Consider the following 15,220-nt stretch of genomic DNA (forward strand, 5'->3'; position numbering starts at 1 on the left):
CCCAGGCACGGGAGGTGGCTGGGCCTGACTGGGGGCTCCCAGCTTCCACCATCTTACATCTAACATAAACGCTTTTGCATTTATGTCATTAAGACATAAACTCTGCTTTCAAAAAGCCTGCAGTCTCAGGCTTTTTCCAGTTTTGAGCACCAAAGTCCGGCTTTTTGTACCTATTTTGTAAACGTGTATTAACTCAATCATACACTTTTAGAGTGAGGATTTTAACTCAGGTCCCCTGATACCATCACCTCCTGCTCCTTTTAGGACTGTTACAGAACCAGAAAGTAGGAAAATGCCTCCCCTGGGAATGGATTAGACGTCCACGAAGGCCAATCCTTTCCAATTATGGATAAAGCCACCCAAAAGCACACCAGCTCTGCTCCTCCTGGCCCTACCACAAAACCTTATCAGGGAAGATTCTCTGACTAGTTTTCATTTCACTGTGGACGAGCTGGAAAAATGTAGCCAAACCTCAGGGAAGCTTGGGGAGTGCTTATAAAGAGTGCCTACGTTCACTTACATTTCAGACATGAGAAAAAGACAAAAGAGACACTTAACAAAAATAGAGCAAATGAGGGAACTAGAGAGACTTGTTGCGGCGAGTGGTGGCAAGCAGTGTTCTGTGGATGTGGACGGTTCCCAGTCATCAAGGCTGTGGTCGGCTCTGGTTCCTGTTCACCTGGACCCAGCCTTACCAAGGAAGAGCACATTCACCTTTAGCACCTGCCAGGCCCGGGCTGCGTGCCCTTTCTCTAAATTCTCTCACCGGAATCTACAGTGCTTCTGTACTCATTTCAGGTAACGTCTGGGTGGCAGTAACTTATGAACCCTATAAATGTGGCCCCTGTCTCATTTTATGCCTGTGTATGGGAGTTTTGATTCATAGGGGTTAACCTTGAGCAAAAGATTTCTTGTATCATAACAGGACCAGTGTAGGGAAAAACTGGTGATGAGACCTGAGAGCACTGGGGAGAAATAGTCTCCTCTTCTAGTACTAGTATCTGAGGAGTTCCCATAACTTCTTTCCTTTTTTTTTTTTTTTTTTTTTCCTCAAGATGGAGTCTAGCTCTGTCACCCAGGCTGGAGTGCAGTGGTGTGATCTCAGCTTATTGCAACCTCTGCCTCCTGGGTTCAAGTGATTCTCCTGCCTCAGCCTTCCGAGTAGCTGGGATTACAGGCATGCACCACCATGCCTGGCTAATTTTTTGTATTTTTAGTAGAGACAGGGTTTCACTGTGTTGGCCAGGCTGGTCTTGAACGCTTGACCTCGTGATCTGCCCACCTCAGCCTTTCACAGTGCTGGGATTGCAGGCATGAGCCACTACGCGTGGCCAATTTTTCGTAACTTCGAATGTGTAGAGTTCCATTGGATTTTAAAAGAAATAATCCCTTTTTGGGGTAAAAATAATACATGTTTTTTTTTTTTTTTTTTTTTTTTTTTTCTTCAGCCATCCTAGTGGGTGTGAAATAGTATCTCATGGTGGTTTTGATGTGCATTTCTCTAGTGAAATGCAAATAAGGTTCAGCATTTTTCTTTTTTTTCTTTTATTATTTTTATTTTTTTATAAGAAAAAGAATAAAGAAGAGGAAGAAAGAGAAAGAGGAAGAGGGAGAGAGAATGGGGATATTGCTTTATTGCCCGGGCTAGAATGCAGTCTAAATATGGGTATGCCTATAATTGTCCTTAATAATGGATATATAAAAGAAAATGAGGGAAGAGAATAACAAACAAGGAGCCAACGAACATTTCGTTTAAACTTCTAAGTTGATATGATGTGGTGCTGATCTACGTATTCCTATATTGGATGCGTATATATTTAGGATCTTTAGCTCTTCTTGTTGTTGCATTGATCCTTTTATCATTATATAATGTCCTTCTTTGCTTCTTTTGATCTTTGTTGCTTAATTTTAACTTCTGCTTTTTATTTATTTATTTTAGCTCTCTGTTTGGTTGGTAAATCCTTCTCCATCTCTTGTTTTAAATCTTTGTGTATCCTTGAATGTGAGATGGGTCTGGATGCAGCATACTGATGGGTTTTAGTTTTTTATTCAAATTTCCTGTCTGTCTTTGGATGGGGGATTTAGTCAATTTAAATTTAGAATCAATAATAATATATGTGAGTTTAATACTGCCAGTTAATATTAGCTGGCTATTTTGCCCATTAGTTGATGTAAATTCTTCATTATATTGATGCTCTTTTTGGTATTTTTTTAGAAAGGCTGATACTGTTTGTTCCTTTCTATGTGTAGTGGTTCTTTCAGAAGCTCTTGTAAAGCAGGCCTGGTGGTGATGAAATCTCTGAGTGCTTGCTTATTCACAAAAAACTTTATTTTTCCTTCACTTGTGAAGCTTAATTTGGCTGGATGTGAAATTCTGGGTTGAAAGTTCTTTTCTTTAAGGATGTTGAATATTGGTCCCCACTCTCTTCTGGCTTGTAGGGTTTCTGTTGAGAGATCTGCTGTAAGTCTGATAGGCTTCCCTTTGTGGGTAACCTGACTGGCTGCCTTAGTATTTTCTTCTTCATTTCAACCCTGGTGAATCTGACGATTATGTGCCTTGGAGTTGCTCTTCTTGAGGAGTATCTCTGTGGTGTTCTCTGTATTACCTGGAGTTGAATGTTATCCTGCCTTACTAGGTTGGGAAAATTTTCCTGAATAATGTCCTGAAGCGTATTTTCCAGCTTGGATTCATTCTCTTCCTCACTTTCAGGTACACCTATCAAGCGTAGATTAGGTCTTTTCACATAGTCCCATATTTCTTGGAGACTTTGCTCGTTCCTTTTTATCCTTTTTTCTCTAATCTTGTCTTCTTGTTTTATTTCATTGAGTTGGTCTTCGACCTCTGATATCCTTTCTTCTGCTTGATCAATTCGGCTGTTAAAACTTGTGCATACTTCACGAAGTTCTCGTATTGTGTTTTTCAGCTCCATCAATTCACTTATATTCCTCTCTAAATTGTGTATTCTTTTTAACATTTCGTCAAATCTTTTTTCAAAGTTTTTAGTTTCTTTGGATTGGTTTAAAACAAGTTCTTTTAATTCACAGAAGTTTCTCATTATCCACATTTTGAAGCCTGCTTCTGTAATTGGAACACACTCGTTCTCCATCAAGCCTTGTTCCGTTGCTGATGAGGAACTGTGATCCCCTGTTGAGGGAGAGGCGTTCTGATCTTGGATATTCTCAGCCTTTTTTGGCTGTTTTCTTCCCTTCGTTATAAATTTATCCATCTGTTGTCTTTGTATTTACCGTCTTTGTAATTGGGTTTCTGAGTGGACGTCCGACTTATTGATTCTCAGCGCCGAAATCTGAGCAACCCACTGCACTGACTAAATCAGCCGCGTTAAGATTGATGGTGCTTTTCTGACTCTGCACCAAGAACCGACGCTCCGAGGCGCCGGCAAAACCGCCTCGCCGGTCACAAGAGTCGCGCTGGCGACCCGTGGGGCTCCTCCGCTGGGAATCTCCTGGTGCACGAGCAACAAGAATTCATGTGAAGGTATGGCGTCCTCTCATTCTTTGCGCTTTCACTGGGAGCTACAATCCCGAGCTGCTAGTGATCAGCCATCTTGGATCTCTCTTGATACATGGTTATTATACAAAATCAAGTGATACATGATCGTACAAGAAAGAAGATTTACAAATTCTACCACACATACACACCCTTTGGTGATATTTGGTGAACATCCTTTTAGATACTATGTGTATGCATTGAAAGACGAAAGAATGGCTAGAATAATTTCAAAAATGGGCTCATACAACTGATTTCATTTTAGAAAACCTTGTCAATTAAAACATTTTAATTGGCAAATAAGAAACAAAAGTGATTTCACTTTAGTGACACGGTTTTTATAGTTTAAACACTTTCATCACATTCTTTTAAATGTTACATTTTTAAGAAGGGTAAAATATTCTGTAAATGCCAGTATTTGTGGAATCGCAGGTCTGGTTAATGAAGTGCAATACTGAGCTGCTTATATATTTTTGCTTTTAGGGAGGACAACGGCAGAGTGCGAACTTGTTTTTGAACTATTCTTTTTTTTTTTTTTTTTTTTTTGAGACGGAGTTTCGCTCTTGTTACCCAGGCTGGAGTGCAATGGCGCGATCTCGGCTCACCGCAACCTCCGCCTCCTGGGTTCAGGCAATTCTCCTGCCTCAGCCTCCTGAGTAGCTGGGATTACAGGCACGCGCCACCATGCCCAGCTAGTTTTTTGTATTTTTTTAGTAGAGATGGGGTTTCACCACGTTGACCAGGATGGTCTCGATCTCTCGACCTCGTGATCCACCCGCCTCGGCCTCCCAAAGTGCTGGGATTACAGGCTTGAGCCAACCGCGCCCGGCCTTTGAACTATTCTTAAAGAGCTCAAGGGATGAAGGCTCCAAATGCTTCCACAGTAGATGGCCAACCTTTACCCCACCTTTTGGTTCATAAGCATTTCACCTGCTTTCTTCTGGTATTTCTGTAGAGTTCAAATTGTTCAGATTCAAAATCATTCTCCTTTGCCTAACTTTCTGGCTGAAACATTTGTAGTTTTCACATTTGATTCATGTTTCTGATGAACTGAGATGTCATCATTGAAAGGGAGTGGGTATTTTGTGTGCGGGCTTGGCTGGTGAGTGAATGATGGGGTTGCATGCAGGTGTGCTGGGGTCGGAAGGGAGCCCTATCAGCAGGTAGCTGTCATGAACAGGGTGCACAGTCTGCTTGTGTGCCTTTTAAAGACATCCATTCCATCAGTGAAGCATTATATAGGCACCTGCTCTTTATAGTAGAGAAGAGTGGCTAAAATGACTCCTGAGGGTGTTTTTACTACACATGACATTTCAGAACAGATGAGTAGTAGGTCTTCAGGCAAAATTGCTGTGCTATTACCCTATGATTTGGAAGGTTACATAAGAAGATTAGACATTTATAGAAATAAAATATGCCCATTAAAAATGGGCAAAGGACATGAACAGATACTATTTGCAAGCAAATGTTGGCTGTTGTTTTCTTCCTTGTTTGAAATACTGTATTGAATACATCAGTACCGGCAGCAGGGCTTCCTAACTCACATCATCTCTCTCTTAGCCCCTTTTCCTGGACACATAGAAATATAAGAAAATGGTCTAAGGATCATGCTGTAACAAAGTGTTTTGATTAGCCTTACTTGATCACTCATGCTTATGCCCTTGTAGCATCTTATCCATTGGGAAAATATTCCCAGCTGAAAAAACTCAATCCAGTGCTTCAATTGCAACTGTAATTTTAAACACGAAATTCAATAGCTAGACTTTAAGAAGTTAGTAAAATCTCTAAAACTGTATGCAAAATTTTCTCTGTGTGTTTATATGCTTACTTTTCTGAGGAGTAGGAGCTTTTATTAACTGTTCTTTTAAAAAATTTTAATTAGGCCAGTGGTGGCTCATGCCTGTAATCCCAGCATTTTGGGAGGCTGAGGTGGGTGAATCACCTGAGGTCAGGAATTCGAGACCAGCTTGGCCAACATGGGGAAACCCTGTCTCTACTAAAAATACAAAAAACCTAGCCAGACGTGGTGGCATGTGCTTGTAATCCCAGCTGCTATGGAGGCTGAGGCAGGAGAATTGCTTGACCCCAGGAGGCAGAGGTTGCAGTGAGCCAAGACTGTGCAATTGACTCCAGCCTGGGGTGAAACCAGAGTGAAACTCCATCTCAAAAAAAATTTTTTTATATTAATAATTATTTGTTGAGATAGGGTCTCACTCTGTTGCCTGAGCTGGAGGAAACTTCAGTTTCCTTCCCTCTGTCGGTCTCTAGTTACCAATAAAACTTTTAGAATTTTCATATTTTATTAGAACACAATATTGGACTTTAAAACACAGGATATTTATCCCATTTTACAGACAAACAAACAGTAACCAAAGAGGGGAAGTGCCACCTACCAGGCCCCATGGCACCATGGCAAGTCAACAGCAGAGCGAGGACCAGCAGCAGAACTGTTGTCATTAGCGTCATTGAGCTCCTTCTCCTCCTCCTCTTCCTTCTTATTCTTCCTCCTCCTCCTCTTCCACCTCTTCTTCTCCTCCTCCTTCTTCTCCTCCTAATCCTTCTCCTCCTTCTCCTTCTTCTCCTCTCCTCATTCGCCTATTTTCTCTCTCGCTCTCCTCCTCCTCCTCCTTTTTCCTCTTCCTCCACCTCCTCCTCTTCTTCTCCTTCTCATCCTCCTCCCCTCCTCCTTTTCTCCCTCTCCTCTTCCTCCTCCTCCTCCTCTTCCTCCTCCTCCTTCTCATTCTCCTCCTCCTTCTCCTTCTCCTTCTCCTTCTCCTCTTCCTCTTCTTGTTCTTCTCCTCCTCCTCTTTCTTCTTCCTCTTCATCTTCCTCTTCATCTTTGTCTTCTTCCTCCTCCTTTTCCTCCTCCTCCTTCTTCTTCCTCCTCCTCTTCTTTTTTTCTTTGTCATAATGTTGCTTTAGGTTCACTACAGTTTTTGCAATTGTGGGATATTGATTCAAGCACCTGTTCATTTACAGTGGTTGAATATATCTAAAATGATTTTACTGCTGTTTTCTCCTACCCGCAAACTGTGCATTTCAGCTCTAATTCCATTATTGGTTGAATTCCACAGCCACAGATCATTTGACTTAAAATCCTCTAAATTAGTTATTAATTTTATTGAAGATTTCCTTTAGAGGTGCTCTGGTTTTATAAATAGACTAATATGACACCATTTCCACTTTAAAAATTTATTTTAAGTTTTTATTTCAATAGTTTTTGGGGAACAGGTGATTTCTGATCACATTAATATGTTTTTTGTTTGTTTGCAGATGATGCCATCTTTTTAGAAAATTATTACTTTTGAAAGTTCTGGGGTGCATATGCAGGACGTGCAGGTTTGTTAACATAGGGAAACATGTGCCATGGTGGTTTGCTGCATCTGCCAACCCATCACCTAGGTATTAAGCCCAGCATGCATTAGCTCTTTTCCCTAATGCTCTCCCCACCCACCCTCCCCCAAAAGGCCTCAGTGTGTGTTGTTCCCCTCCCTGTGTCCAGGTGTTCTTATTGTTCTGCTCCTATTCTTAAGTGATAACATACAGTGTTTGGTTTTCTCTTCCTGTGTTAGCTTGCTGAAGATAATGGCTTCCAGCTTCATCCATGTCCTTGCAAAAGGCATGAGTTGTTCCTTTTTATGGCTGCATAGTATTCTATGGTGTAGATGTACCACTTTTTTTTTTAATCTAGTGGATCATTCGTAGGCATTTGGGTTGATCCTCTGTCTTTGCTATTGTGAGTAGTGTGGCAACGAACATACTTGTGCATATATCTTTATAATAGAATTATTTATATTTCTTTGGCATGCTACCAGGTCTGTTGGGGTGATACCCAGTAATGGGATTGCTGGGTCAAATGGTATTTCCAGTTCTAAATCTTTGAGGAATTGCCACACTATCTATCACAATTGTTGAACTAATTTACATTCCCACCAACAATGTAAAAACATTCCCGTTTCTCCACAACCTCACCAGCATCTGTTGTTTCTTGACTTTTTAATAATCACCATTCTGACTGGTGTGAGATGGTATCTCATTGTGGTTTTGATTTTCATTTCCCTAATTTTCAGTGATGTTGAGCTTTTTTTTTTTTTTTCATATGATACATTCTTTAGTGGTAATTTTGGAGATTTTGGTGCACCCATCATCCAAGTAGTGTACACTGTATCCAGTATGTAGTCTTTTATCCCTCACCCCCTCCCGTTCCTACCTTTAGGGATCCTTCAGCCTCTAGAACCAACAGTTTAGTTTTATTTTGTTTGGTCTTTCAGCATCCTGTCAAATGACACAACCTATTATGCGAGGGTCTGCTCTGGAATACTTAGGAGCAGTTGCTGATCTTTACCCAGTTATACCTTGAATTCAGAGTTATCAGTGCTCAGGGAGACCCCGCAATTTGGCACCACCACCAACAGAGAAAATCTGGTTGTCAAGATCTTCTCACATGGCTGTGATGAAGTCATCATCTGAGTGACATGTTTATCATTCGGTGCCTTGGTATAAGCCTGAAAAGAATGGATTTGCCTATTCCATCACACTGGGAGTTGACCCTCATTTATCATTATCACCTTCAGAGGAGGAGGCCACCTCCTCCCTCCTTCCAGCTTTCTTTTCCAACTGACACCAAACCTTTCTGAGGAGGCAAGTGACATTTCAGCTAGATAACTTCTTTGCAAGGACTGCCAGAGCACTCTGACTTAAATCTGGTTTTAGGAAGATCTTTAAATCTTTTTGCATGGCCTCTGACATGCCGCCGGGCCTGGTGCAGTGATTTCATCTATTTAAGGCGACAGCAGAAAAAACAGATCCCCATAAACGGGTGAGAAGTGCTGCTGCAAAGCTGAAATGGTTTCACTCTTTTCTCTTTATTATCATCTTAATCCGATGGACATCACAGGTAATCAAATAAATCTTTTTTACAAAGACCGTTGTCATGAATAATCCTGGAATTAACCTGCACGTCAGCTTTAGTTTTCGCTGGGCATTACTTTCTTTTGCCTTAGAAGGAGACATTCTGAGTTAACTGTGGTGTTGGTTGCTGAAGCATCATCTGATGGAATTTGCTGATGTCTGGTCCTGATAGGTTTTACCTTTAGCCCGGTGTGGTTCCCGTTGCGGCAGGGCCAGTGTACGGAAGGCTGCCGGAAGGTCCTTGCTCCCAGCGTTCTTCCCCACTTGACAGTAGTTGCCACCTGAAATTCAACCATGTATTTGTTTGGTGCATCCAAATATTGCTTCTTAATTTTTTTTCAAGATAGAGTCTTGATTTGTTGCCCATGCTGGAGTGCAGTGGCATGATCTCAGCTCACTGCAACCTCCACCTCCCAGGTTGAAGCCTCCTGAGTAGCTGGAATTACAGGCGCCCACTGTCATGCCCTGCTATTTTTTGTATTTTTAGTAGACACAGGGTTTCACCATGTTGGCCAGGTTGGTCTCGAACTCCTGACCTTGTGTGATCTGCCTGCCTCAGCTTCCCAAAGTGCTGGGATTACAGGCATGAGCCACTGCACCCGGTCAATATTGCTTCTTATTAAAAACTAAACCTTAATACATTGTTCACACAAAAAACTCCATTGTCTCTTCATTCATTAAACAAATATTTATTGACTGTCTACCCTGTGTGAAATAGAGAGGGTGAGGAGGAAAGCAGGGTGAGAGGACGAGGTGACACACAGGACGTGGGGTCGTTCCGGGCTTTCTCAGCTCTGCTGAGTATTTTGATCTTCAACACAAGAGATGTGGAAAATTAAGAATTTAAGCAGGGGAGTACCGTGCCATGATCTTCTAAAAGACCACCCTAGCTGTCTTATGAAGAATGAACGAGGGTGAGAATGAAGGGGTGGGGATGTCTAGAAAGCAACTGCCCCTGTCCAGAAGAGAGATGATGGAGGTTTGCTTATTAATGATGATTGATTTAGTAAGATACTCATGGATCAGAGGAAGAGCACAGTAGTGACCACTTTTCTGCCATGAGAAAGAAGGCATAATAAAAGTCAACTTATTATTGACTTTTATGACACCGGCGGTGTGTATGTGCCGCATTTATCATTCAAGAGGATTGTACAATAAACATGGTGTCTTTTATGGTACCTTAAACTGTACGTGTTTGATATGTATCTTATGCAGTATGCTTTTTGACAGGAAGTAATCATATGTTTTGCCAAAATATTTTTTTGTTCAATGTTCTCAACTTGCTTTATGGACAAGTAACTACCGTGATGGACTTTTTCTTATGGAAGTAAGAACTAAGGCAGTGAAAGGAGGAAGCAGTGAACTAGGAGTTCTACAGTGAACTACGGTAATAGTACGTAACATAGGAATGCTACATCATGGAATGTGACATACGGAGTGTGAGCATTCTGTATGTTACATTGCGTTATAATAAATGGGACTTAAGGTAGAGTGGAGCAGTGAACTCATATTTCTTCCCTAGGAAGGCTTGAGTTTCCAAATGTAGGTAAAAGCCATTTCCAAATGCCTTTGGTTAAGTCCCACTCTGATCTTTTCCTTCTATCTTTGCAATAATTTGTTCCCTAATTGACAGAGATAGTGATGAAAGGTCCACACATCCCATTTCATCACTATCTGTGTCCATTAGGTAATAAATTATTGCAAAGTGTATATTGGTTAAAAAAAAAAAAAAAAGGAAGAGGCAGTTTTTCACGATGGTTAAAAGTGGAGGATCTGGAGGTCCTGGGTGTGAATCCTGGTTCTGGCACTATCTGTATGACTCTGGCTATGAACCTCTCATGCCTCACCTTCTTCATCTACAAAATGGGTAGTTGTGTGGCAAATGTACATAGAGAACACTTAACGCTTTGGCACATTGCAAGCACTCAGTACATGTTAATTATTATTATTGTTGCTCTAAAAAGATGACCCCACAAGGTTATGGAGTATGTTTACATCTTCAAACTATTAGTTAAGATATAGCCGTAAACATATACTCTCCTTATGCGCCAGTGTTCCCTGAGGCTTGAAGTGCAACAGGGAAGCTTGATTGGTTGGTGAATTTAAACACCTGTGACTTTATGACTTACACCTCAGTCTCCAGTTTTGGTTTTGGGGTTTTAGAGAGATAACACATGGGCTGTCTCTTTCTCTCCTCCCTCTCTGTATTTCCTTTGGTGTGGGAGGCGGAATAATGGCTCCCTGATGATGCCCAGGTCCTAACACCCAGAGCCTGTGAATAGGCAATGTTACTTGGCAAAAGGTAATTAAGGTCACAAATAGATTTAAGGTTGCCAATCAGCTGGCTTTAAAATAGGGAGAGTATCCTGAATTATTTGAGTGGGCCGAAGGCAACCAGAATGTCTTTAAAAGTGGAAGAGGGAGGTAGAAGATTCAGTGAGTGTTGGCGAAGGAGATGTGATGAAGGCAGAGTTGACGAGATTGTCGATGGTGAAGATGGAAGTGGGGGACAAACCCAGCAACGTGGGCAGCCTCTGAAAGCTGAAGAAGTTTGGCAGGAAAACAAATTCCCCCTAGCTCCCGAACCTCCAACACTTCAATTTTAGTACACTGAGTCCCAAGTCAGACTTCTGAAACAGAGAGCAGTAAGATAGTAAATTTATGTTGTTTCGAGCCATGAAATTCACGTTGCTTTGTTACAGTGGCAGTAGAACATTAATACAGCAAAAGTGTGTGTGTTTGTGGGGGAAACATCCCATAGGAACTCTGGTGATCTATTTTTGCTGAAGATTAAATCAACATGAATAGACTGTCTTTTCCATGTCATTTATAGAACTTATTTCCCATACATATATTTAGGATAGATCTTTAATGATAAGCATAATAGCAAAGATGGTTATAGTTACTATGTTTCATAAACCCTAAAAAGGCAAATTACAGGTAGATTTTTAAATTAGCAATTTAGTATACGTGATATATCTCACAAAATTATAGAATTTAAATCACATTTAATTAAACATTTTAGAAATAATTTTTATGGAGAAGCATAAAATTACATAAAAGCCAAGCTGCTCCTGAAGATCCAGGGCACATGGGTACCACCATTAGGGCAAACATGAATATGTGTCTTTTATTTATGACCCGAGCCTATCTCCCTCCTGATCTTACCCTTTGTCCACAGCTCCCCTTTCATCACTAATTATTATTTACTACATAGTCTTCATGTCATTACTCCCAAGAGATGGTGCTGTAACTGGAAGCAGGAAATGATCTCCCTGCAATCTTAGTCCCACTCTGCATTCTGTTCCATGTAAGTGAATTCCAAATGACCTCTTGGTTCTTCTTACCCTGCAGCCACAAAAGCACACTGATTCTGCTCCTTCCTCTTTCTCATTTTGTCTATTCCTCCCAGTGCCTTTCCTGAATACACAAAAGTCACATCTTTGGCTTCTCTCTGAATCCAGCACATTTGATTTCATTTCTGATTACTATCCCCTAATTACAATTTGTAGCCTTTCTTGAAAGGAATCCTGGGGGTGGACTTTGGATATCCCATCAGTCTTGTGTCCTGTTACTCTTGGGATGAGTCAAAACCAGGAAGTCCCCTGCAGCTTTGGCAACGGACCATTGCTGAAGAAGATACCAATTGTTGGAAATATGAATATCTGGCATCCATTGTTTTAAGCCTGTGCTTGCCACGAATATGAACGACGTTAGAAATGAGACCTACACTTTCCCGGTGCTTCTCCATTCAAGACCTCTTAGTTTTATATCTAGTAGAGCAGAGCTATACGGTGCCAATCTTCTAGCAATAAACTTCACACAAATCCAATAACCTAATTATTGTGTTAGAATGAGAAGAGATGAAGGTGCTGTTGAGTTAGCTCATTTGGTCTCCAAGGAGGAGCTTCATAAGGTGATACTTTTTTGTGAAGTTATGGTGGTCTACATCTGTTCTTAGGCTGGTGGGTTATTAGTGCACCAGAACCAAAGGGATTCTCAGGACTGACTCACAGTAACCTGACTTTTAAGTGCCAAATGAATCAGACAGAATGCAAACTTATTAATCTAACATTGAGAGTTGATCCATTCTATAGCCACAGAGTTCCCAACTGCAAATCAATGCACCTTCTTTGTTGTACTTAATAATTAGACAAATCAAATAGTAATATGAAGGCTTTTGTCAAAAATGGAACTAGAAGAGAGATGTCGGGTCTTGAGGAATGAGGTTGAAGAACTGCCTCAAGTCCACACGTGCTTATGTGATGGTGTTCATGTGTTCAAGTTGCTCCTTCCTGGATTGGGCTGGACACTGTGGAGTTGTGTTTTTAGGGCTCACTTTCTCTTTTTAAAAATTTTCTTAACTGCTTGGACCACCAGGGATAGTGTTCACCTTCTTTAGACCTCCAAGACAAGCATTATTTCTTTAATTCTTTATAGCTTTGGTTAGGCTACATGTATGACATTGTCAAACTGGAGTAATCATTTAATTGACTGGGCATTTAGAAGAAAGAGCATATGAGTTTGTTCAAATTTTGACTTTAACATTTACTAGCCTTGACACTGAGCAAATTAACTTCTGTAAGCCTTGGTTCGCTTGTTAGTAATGCGGTATTAACAATAGTATGATAGGGCCATTATGAGAATTGAGTGAGATATTCATGTAAAGCATATAGCAAAAGTCTAGACATAATATTTAATCTATTTTTAGTTGAATGAAAGAAACATTGCTCTTTCCACTTTTTGGCCCTAGGAGACACTGTGGCTTCTGTGCATCTGTAATTACTTTGATCATGTGTTGATGATACTATGTCCATGTTGAGAGTTCTAGAGAAGCCTTCCAGCTGTTTTCTCCATTTTTCTCCATTGACTGCATAGCCTGATTCCAGGAAACACTGGGCCCGCAAAGGACAAGGGTAACAGATATTGTACCAAGAGAAGGGCCATCAGTCCTGTCTGAGTTGCCCTGTCATTTCCGTTGTCCACAAAAGTAATCCTGTTACAGGGATGACTTCAAACGGTTCTCCTTCCTCCTCCTGGGCCATCTTCTTTCTACTGGCTTGCAGAGTGTCAAGGTTGTTATGTGATGGACAGGTCCTTTACGACTAAGTTCCCCAACATTCTGGAAAACAGAAGAGCTGGACCTGTATGTGTTTTTTTACTTTGGGTCAGGTGTGAGTCAGTTTTCTTTTAAAAAGAAAGGTTCCATCCTTAGTCTAGCACTTTCATCAGTTATCAGACTGGCTTTGCATCACCATGCCATTGTCCGTTGGCTCAGGTGAAATAATTCATTATCTCTGGTGGGATTGTTTTGCCAGTTGAAGCTTCAAGAAGCAGTATAATGCAACCCTACTCACAAGGTTCCTGGGTGCTGGGCATGCTCTAGGAGCTTTGTATGCATTAATTAATGTCGTCATCTCAGCCCTGTGAAGTAGATGCTATTAATAGCCCCATTTTAAAGATGAGGAAATAGAGAGGTTAAGTAACTTGTCTGAGATCTCACGGTGTGTGGCAAGGCTGGGAATCAGAGACCCAGCTGGTCTAGATTTAAGTATGTGTTCTTAATCAGTACATGCTTCTGCTTTTTAAACCGAGATGGCTAACGTTCTTTTCTAGGTTTTTCCACTTTTTTAGGGGGTGCTTGTTCTGAGTTTTCATCCTAGTCTCCTTTCCCCATTCAACTTACAGAGTCCTCTTACATGGGTAGTAATTGTGTTTACCTTCCACTGTGAGACTTCTCCCTGCAACCAGCGGCTCTGCTGGGAGTGGGGAAGGGGGTTTTTCCTAGAAAGTGGCAGAGGGAAGAGAACACAGGTTTGTTTGTTTGTTTGTTTGCTTGTTTTCTGGTCAATGGAAACTGACCTGACAGACATTTATCCTCCACAGAAGTGCAGAGAGAAGATCTTTTTACTCTTACATACAGTCGATGGGTAGTTCTTTATGACCAATTGCCCACATTTAGAGATGTTCATCCCAAAGTGTGGTGTCTCTCTAGGTCTTCCGGGTCAGTCTAGTTAGGCAGTTTCTTTAAGGGCCACAGATACCAAATACAGATACCAAATGGGTGGATACCACCCTTTCCAGGTAACTCTCGAGCACTAGAGAGCCCAGTGACCCTCCATAATGAGCTATAATATCAGAGATTTTGGCTCCTGGATTGGAAGAAAGGCCTTCTAGATTCTTTTTTTGTTTCTGTCTTGTTTTGTTTTCTGTTTTTGGAGAAAGAGAGAAGGAGTCCCAAACCTGCTCACCTCTTAGAAAAGAGTAAGAAAAAGAGTAAGAGAACTTACTGGCTGAGATGTTTTCTCCAGGTACTACCAGTATGTCGGCCTCGACTGCTGTGTTGTTCCAGAGAGAGAGCAGGGGGTGCTGGGGGGTGGGGAGAGAGAGAGGAGAATCGAGAAAGCATATTCAGAAATTTTGCTGCTGGGATGCCTTTTTAAGATGTTTAGAATGTAGGTGGTGGCCTGTGGCTTAAAAGCATCACCTAGGAAAACTCTCCAGACACGATGCTCGACCTGAAAGGATAATTACAGCAAACCTTTCAATGTTGCCACACGGGGTTGTTTCCATTTGAACTGGGTGCGTGGGTTGTTCCCATGAAGCTTGTGAATCATGCTTGAACACACTGACCAGATATTTCTAGCCAGCCCCATATCCAGAGGATTCATTTCCTATAAAAGACATTTGATCGCAGTGTTGAAACAAGGCATTCCAGGTTTGCCTGCCCCGAGACTAACCCATGGCGGCGTCAAGGGTGCTGATTGCCTCAGCCTAGAAATTATTCCTAATCTAACATGA

Source organism: Saimiri boliviensis, chromosome 17, assembly GCF_048565385.1.
Source record: "Saimiri boliviensis isolate mSaiBol1 chromosome 17, mSaiBol1.pri, whole genome shotgun sequence".
Lineage (NCBI taxonomy): Eukaryota > Metazoa > Chordata > Mammalia > Primates > Cebidae > Saimiri > Saimiri boliviensis.